General features: G+C 53.7%; 1 protein-coding gene across 2 annotated transcripts in view; it reads left to right on the top strand.

The window, feature by feature from the left end:
* The first annotated feature begins 356 nt into the window (after window positions 1-356).
* SLC11A2 (solute carrier family 11 member 2) overlaps window positions 357-7,615 on the top strand; it is a 42,357-nt gene continuing 35,098 nt past the window's right edge. Inside the window, exon 1 of one of the 2 annotated variants that reach the window (XM_075901700.2) lies at window positions 357-446. The gene's annotated coding sequence lies outside the window, so the exon portion shown is untranslated. Of the gene's footprint in view, window positions 447-5,481; window positions 5,634-7,615 lie in introns of those variants that run through there. The other variant, XM_075901702.2, reaches the window with a different exon arrangement.

Raw genomic sequence — 7,615 nt, 5'->3', positions numbered from 1 at the left:
CAGGCCATGGTGGAGCTGCACCAGGGGGCCCCGTGTCCCCACGGTGGAGCTGCACCGGGGAGCCCTGTGTTCCCAAGCTGGAGCTGCACCTGGAGACTCAGTGTCCCCACGGTGGAGCTGCACCAGGGGGCCCCGTGTCCCCACGGCGGAGCCGCACCGGGAGACGCGGCACCACTGCGCAGCCGCAGCATGAGTGGGCTGGGCTGCCCCTGCGCGTCAACGAGGCATCGGTGTCGGCGTAACCCCTGCGCGGCAACGTCAGCACGCAGGGAGGGGGGGAGTCGGCCGCTGCGCGGCCAAAGAGGGCGGGGCCAGGGGTGAGCGGGGGCGGGGCCCGGCGGTGAGGGGGCGGGGCCGGGAACGGGGCCGGGGCCGAGAGACATGGAGCGCGGGAGGCCCCAGGGGAGGCCCGCGGGGCCGGGCGGCGGCGGATCCGGAGCGGGGCGGTGAGCGCCGGGCTGGCGTGGGGGGGAGGGGCAGAGGTGGGGGAGGGGCTGGCAGAGGGGAGGGGCTGGCACGTGGAGGGCAGAGGTGGGGGGGCAGGCAGAGGGGAGCAGTGGTGGGGGAGGGGCTGGCAGAGGGGAGGGGCTGGCAGAGGGGAGGGCAGAGGTGGGGGAGGGGCTGGCAGAGGGGAGCAGTGGTGGGGGAGGGGCTGGCAGAGGGGAGGGGCTGGTGGGGGAGGGGCAGAGGTGGGGGAGGGGCTGGCAGAGGAGGGCAGTGGTGGGGGAGGAGCTGGCACGGGGGGGGGGGCAGGGGGAGCTGGTACCCAGGGACCAGAGTATTCTTGGGGGATTCTGGCCCTGCAGGGCCCTGTGAAGGCGCCTACCCTTGGAGGGGCGGTCGGGGGAGCTGGCGTTTGGTGGGGGTGGGAGCGCAGCGGTAGGGGGGCTGGTGCAGATCCCTGGGACGGGAAAGGGGCAGCAGGCTGGTGGCAGGTGCATGCCTCCGAGAAGGGGCAGCGGCGACTCCCTGGGGCTGCTGGAGATGGGGTGGGTGGGTTGCGGGGGTTTGGTTCACGGATGCTTCCGGGCCATCGGGCCGACGTAGGGAAGAGGTGACAGAGTGGAGGGAATGACGCTGACTTGTGACTCAAGTGTGTACAGCCGGATCCTTGATGTTCATCTCACGGTCGCTCTCTTCCTTGCACAGTGCCCCTTGGCGGCGAGCGGCACTCAGCACGCCAGGCACTGTCCTTGCATGGCGGGGCGCAGTGACCATGTGTGGATGGCCTGGCATTCTCCCCTGTGGGCTGTGACCTTGTGGTGTCCTGTAGCTGTGTGGCCATTAGTGTTACCGGCTTCAGCTCTCAGCAGGATTTTGCAGCCTGTTTTTAGTGCCGCAAGGCTGCTTGGTGCTTTAAAGGCCAGCTCAGAGAGCAGATCGCTTGCTTCAGTGAGTTTACAATCTAAATGGACTCAGCCAAGACCTGTTAGTAATGTAAGTTTATGTTAAGCAGGGATATGTAAGGTTAACTGGTGGGGGCTGGAGCCTTGGGCAGGTGACTGTTTTTGCCCCGCGTCGCCAGCAGAGGTTGCTCCAGACACCCAGAGCAGCCCCTGTCCATGGGGGAGTCACCGGCAGGGGCTCTGAGCTGCTCCAGCCCACCTGCAACAGAGGGTGGGGGCACATTTAACCAGTTAACCAATGACATGGGATTTTACTTCCCAAATGCTAACTTCTTTTTACAGATGGGGAAACTGAAGAATGAAGAGAGGTGGTTTGCAGGGATTAGGAAAAACTCTTTCCCTAAGATGGGGAAGCGCTGGGCTAGGTTCCCTAGGGAGGGAGTGGAATCTCCATCCCTAGAGGTTTTTAAGTCCCAGCTTGACAAAGCCCTGGCTGGGATGATTTAGTTGGGGTTGATCCTGTTTGGGGCAGGAGGCTGGACTCGATGACTCCTGAGGTCTCTTCCAGCCCTAGATTCTAAGATTCAAAGGCAATGACAAAACCCAGGAATCCAGACTCCCAGTTTCTCCTGCTCTGACAACCCATACTAGTCTAGTGGTGGAAAGGAAGTACAGATGTGGTCTCCTCACCTCAAAAAAGATATTTTGGCCTTAGAAAGGGTTCAGAAAACAGCAACCAAAATGATTAGGGGTTTGGAACGGGTCCCATATGAGGAGAGGCTAAAGCAACTGGGACTTTCAGTTTAGAAAAGAGGAGACTGAGGGGGGATATGATAGAGGTCTATAAAATCATGAGTGGTGTGGAGAGTGTGAATAAAGAAAAGTTATTTATTAGTTCCCTAAATAGAAGAACTAGAGGACATCAAATGAAATGAATGGGTAGCAGGTTTAAAACTAATAAAAGAAAGTTCTTCACACAGCGTGTAGTCAACCTGTGGAACTCCTTGCCAGAGGAGGCTGTGAAGGCTAGGAGTATAACAGAGTTTAAAGAGAAGCTAGATAATTTCATGGAGGTTAGGTCCATAAAAGGCTATTAGCCAGGGGATAAAATGGTGTCCTTGGCCTCTGTTTGTCAGAGGCTGGAGAGGGATGGCAGGAGACAAATCGCTTGATCATTGTCTTCGGTCCACCCTTTCTGGGGCACCTGGTGCTGGCCACTGTCGGCAGACAGGATACTGGGCTAGATGGACCTTTGGTCTGACCCAGTACGGCCGTTCTTATGTTCTCCCAATCATACGTCCCCTGGTTTTTTTTTTTAAGTGCTGTGATAGGAGTAGAGCACCGTTTGCTCTTGTCGAGGTTCCATTTGATGCCTCTGCTCAGTGAACAGGCTTCTGCTACTAGGAAACACCTTCCAAGGCTAATAGAAAATATTTGTCTGTTCTGCAACTGGTGTCATGTGGCAAGAAAAATGATCCAGGGAAGGCACCTAAAGAGTTGTGCTTGGCTTGCAGGGCAAAATACGCCTAGATAACAAGGGTTGATGCTGCATAAATACCTTTGAATTACAACTGGGCTCACTGTTTAGGGGCACCGAGATCGTGTAACCTCTGGGGCAGACAATGGGCCAAAACTGGACCAACAGCTGCTTTGGAACGGATTGCAAAACCCTTTTGTTTGCTTATTGTTAGCTGATGGGCCTTGACTATGCCTTGACCAAAAAATGTGGACCTTGACAAAAAATAACGGACTCCCCCCGCCACACTTTGTTTGAAATGTGGCGACATCATGTGTGTCTCCCTATCTTCACTATGAAACATGGATTATTATTTGGCTTAGTGTTATCGTCACAAAGCCACATCATGTGTCTTCGGGTCCAAACTCCAGGGCTCGCTATGCACAGTGCAAAGTGGGACGCAACGTTATTTTAGTGTTCTGGGAAAGCTGAGAGAGCCCGTGAAGCACATGTTTCCGTTGCAGTACTTTCTGGTGAACGCAATACAACAGAGTGCCAGGTACAGACCAGGGTGGGTCGCTGTAGTCCAGGGGTGGGGAACCTTTTTCGGATCGGAGGCTACTGACTCTCAGAAAAATCAGTCGGGGGCTGCACAAAAGTGAGAAGCAAAAAAACCCCAAAACCAGCCACCTCGCTGACCTGGTCCCAGATTGAGATGCAGAATGACACTGTTTATATTCCCCTAGAACCCCAGATCCTTGGGGTCCTGGGACAGTAGATTTTGGGGGGCACCAGGCTCTGGGATAAGGCCGAAATGGATTCAGTGTGTAGGAGGGGGCTGCCAGGAAGGGACTACTCCCTCCCCCCTCGGAAGCAGCAAGAGGGGAAGCAGGAGCCGGTGCTGGGGAGAGCCAGCTTAAACCCCGTTTTCCCCCCAGCACTGGCTCCCTGGAGGGCAGGAGAGGCAGAAGCACAGCGGGGAACCTGGTGTGAACCGGGACCGAGCAGTCTTGGCTCGCGTCAGGTCCTGGACACTGCGCCTCTGCTTTTTAAATGTGGTAAGAGCTGCCAGGGGCTCCTGTACCTAACCTGCAAGAGCAAATGCCTCTGTAGTGAAGGGTCAGGTATAACTGAACATTTGGGGGTAGAATTCCCATGGTGAAACCAACACAGGACTCTAAGAGCTAGATGGGGGGTTCATAGAATCCTAGGGCGGGAAGAGACCTCAGGAGTCATTGAGTCCAGCCCCCTCCCCAAGGCAGGACCAATCCCAACTCAATCAACTCAGCCAGGGCTTTGTCAAGCCGAGACTTAAAAACCCCTAGGGATGGAGATTCCACCCCCTCCCTAGGGAACTCAGCCCAGCGCTTCCCCACCCGCCTAGGGAAATAGATTTTCAATATCCAACCTGGACCTCCCCCACTGCGACTTGAGCCCATTGCTCCTTGTTCTGCCATCTGTCACCACTGAGAACAGCCTCTCTCCATCCTCTTTGGAACCCCCTTCAGGAAGTTGAAGGCTGCTCTCAAATCCCCCCTCACTCGTCACTTTCCTCTCATCCAATCCTCTAATTTGTCTAGGTCGCTCTGGACCCTGTCCTTACCTCTCCCCCAGCTTAGTGTCACCTGCCGACTTGCTGAGGGTGTAATCCATCCCCTCATCCAGGTCATTGATAAAGATGTTGAATAAAACCGGCCCTAGAACCGATCCTTGGGGCACTCTGCTAGAAACCGAGCGCCAACCTGACACTGAGCCGTTGATCACTACCCGTTGGGCCCGACAATCTAGCCAGCTTTCTATCCACCTTACCGTCCATTTCTCCAATCCGTACTTTAACTTGCTGGCAAGAATATTGTGGGAGACTGTATCAAAAACAAGGTATATGACTTCCCCATGTTCACAGAGCCAGTTACCTCCTCATAGAAGCTAATCCGATTGGTCAGGCATCGCTTGCCCTTCATGAATCCATGCTGACTGTTCCTGATCGCTTTCCCCTCTTCTAGGTGCTTCAAAATGGATTCCTTGAGGATCCCCTCCATGATTTTTCCGAGATTCTCTAACTTCATTGCACCAAGATCCCCTTTAGTCGTCAAAAATGACCCCACAACCCCTGGAGTGGGGACCGAAGCCTGACCCTGTTTGATTCCTCCTGCTCTGTGCAGGGAGCCAGCAGCAGAGGGCCTGTAACCTGACCCCTGCCGCCCGGCTTTGGCCCCGGGCAGTGGGGATTGGGTTTCAGCCCTGGACCCCAGCGACGCATGGGGTCACAATGCACTTTGGGGTCCTGCCCCACAGTTTAAGAACTGATGATCTAGATGCTTGGTGAAGGAAAACTAATCTTAGAGGGGTTTAAACTCCCCCAAAGTCCTGTGGGAGCACCTCTGTTGAGAAAGGCGAGCGAGTCCAGATCACTGAGCAGCAGTCTCCAGTCTGAAAACGCTGGTCAGGACTTTGTGCTTCCCTTAGTAAGGAATAGTGAAACCCACGTGGAAAAGCGGGTTTCATAGCTTAGGCCAGGTCTACACCATGGCAGGCCGGCTGAAGGTACGCCACTCCAGCTGTGTAGCATATGTCGAAAAGGGAAGCCGACTCCAGCTACGGAAAGGGCCGACTGCAATGAGTACAGGCAGCCGCCCTCAGCGTTCGATTTACGGGTCTATCCTAGACCTGATAAATCGAACAACAGCACGTCGATCTCCAGCACGGCCTATGAAGACGTGCCCTTAGATCAGCGAAGGCATTTGCAGTAGGAAGGACTTTGAACATAACTGAAAGGAAAATGATTCGTCGCTGTTATGTTGAGTCACGTTAGAGACCTGCGTGCAGAAAAGGTTTGGAATGATTCTGGATCTGTGTATCCCGGGGCAAGGCGGGGGGCGTGTCTGTGGAAGGGGTGGATAGCCATTCCCCTCTTTGCCTTGCTGGGCATGGATGAAGAGGGGCTTTCTCCTCTGAGGGTGTGGCAGTATCTACAGCGAAATAATAATGGAAAGTGGGTTGCATTTTCCTAGGGCTTAAAGAGACGACTGGCAACAGCTGGAAGATGAACTGTCGGGGAGGTCTCGTCATATCTTAATTGCTTGTAGAACATATTGGCCTAACCATTCACCCTTTCCGTTGCGGTACCGCTTCATGGCCACAACCCCATTAGGCCCTGTTCTGCCCGGGGCAATGGCGTCCCATTTCGGTAGTTGTGAAGAAGAGAACACTCCAGAGGAAAGTTTCCAAAACTTGCCTCCGCCTCTGTTTTTATTTTAGGCAGGCGTTTTTGTTTAAAAAAAAGCCCTGCACTTCTACAGCTGCTGCTTTGAATTGAAACATCTTAATATTATTATTTATATTGTATTTGTTGTGAGCAGGGATCCCATTGTGTGAGGAGCTTCACAAACAGAACGGTCTGGTCTGGGCAGCTGCAGGCTCTGCTCTCCTTCTGAGGGCTGAAACCTACAGGCTCCGTCTACACTGCAGGCTGTTTGCACAAGAACTGTTTTGCGCAAGAGTTTCTGTGCAAGAATTCTTGCACAAGAGCACATCTACACTGGCATGTGCTTTTGCGCAAGAGCATCCATGGCAGTGTGGACACACTCTTGTGCAAGAACGCTCTGATGGCCATTTTAGCCATAGGGGTTTCTTGTGCAAGAAACCCCTGTTGCCCGTCCACACGGCCTTCTTGCGCAGGAGGGCTTATTCCTCGTGGGGAAAAGAATAACTCTTGCGCAAGAAGTTCTCTTTTCCGACACTTTAAATTTACTTGAGCAAGAACACACATGCAGTGTAGACGCTCCACAAGTTTTTGCACAAGAACAGCTGTTCTTGCGCAAAAAGCCTGCAGTGTAGACGTAGCTAACGGTGTATTCTGATTTCACACAGGCTGTGTCTAGACTGGCCAGTTTTTCCAGAAAATGAGCCGCTTTTCCGGAAAAACTTGCCAGCTGTCTACACTGGCCGCTTGAATTTCCGCAAGAACACTGACAGATTGTCAGTGTTCTTGCGGAAATGCTATGCTGCTCCCGTTCGGGCAAAAGCCCTCTTGGGCAAATGCTTTTGTGCAAGAGGGCCAGTGTAGACAACACGGTATTGTTTTGCGCAAAAAAGCCCCAATCGTGAAAATGGCGATCGGGGCTTTCTTGCGCAAAACTGCGTCTAGATTGGCACGGACGCTTTTCCGCAAAAAGCATTTGCGGAAAATCATGCCAGTGTAGACGTAGCCATAGAGTTTTTTTCTCACTTTTGGGACTCTTTTATCACAGCCATTTTCCTCCCATTATTTTTTTTAAATAGTCTTGCGTCTTCGGTTAAAAAAAAAAAAAAAATTCTGGTTAGAATGAGGGACGTGGAAATGTAACCACATACACGGTTAACCTGGGCTCTTTGGGTAACATTCACAGTTACACACTGGTTCCCGGGGAGCTTCCCACCATCCTGCAGAGGCAGCAGTGCAGAGGGAGGCAGGCGGGGGCTGCTATGTGTGGGGAGCCAATTTAAAAGCCAACTACCCATTTGTACCAGCTCCCAGGGAGCTGCCTGCTCCCCTGTGCAGCGGCACAGGCGGCAGGCGGGAGCCGGTATGTGTGGGAAACCAGCTTAAAATCCGGCACCCTGAGCACGCCGGATCTGGGGCGCAGACTGCCGCCCTGTGTGTAACCGCGGAGAAATGCCAGTGGTTCCATGATTACTTAAACGCACTTTAACATCCCTAGTTAGCACAAAGACTAGCAAAATCTGGAACTGCACTACCATCATCCTGGTCTAGGGGCTGGGTTGCTCCATTGCATAGGGCCCATTGGTAATTTACAGCTGTGACGTTAACAGA

This window comes from Pelodiscus sinensis, chromosome 31 (genome assembly GCF_052426305.1).
Source record: "Pelodiscus sinensis isolate ZL-2025 chromosome 31, ASM5242630v1, whole genome shotgun sequence".
Classification (NCBI taxonomy): Eukaryota; Metazoa; Chordata; order Testudines; family Trionychidae; genus Pelodiscus; species Pelodiscus sinensis.
Note: the sequence above shows the minus strand (reverse complement) of the source record. Positions and strands in the feature narration are given on the sequence as shown.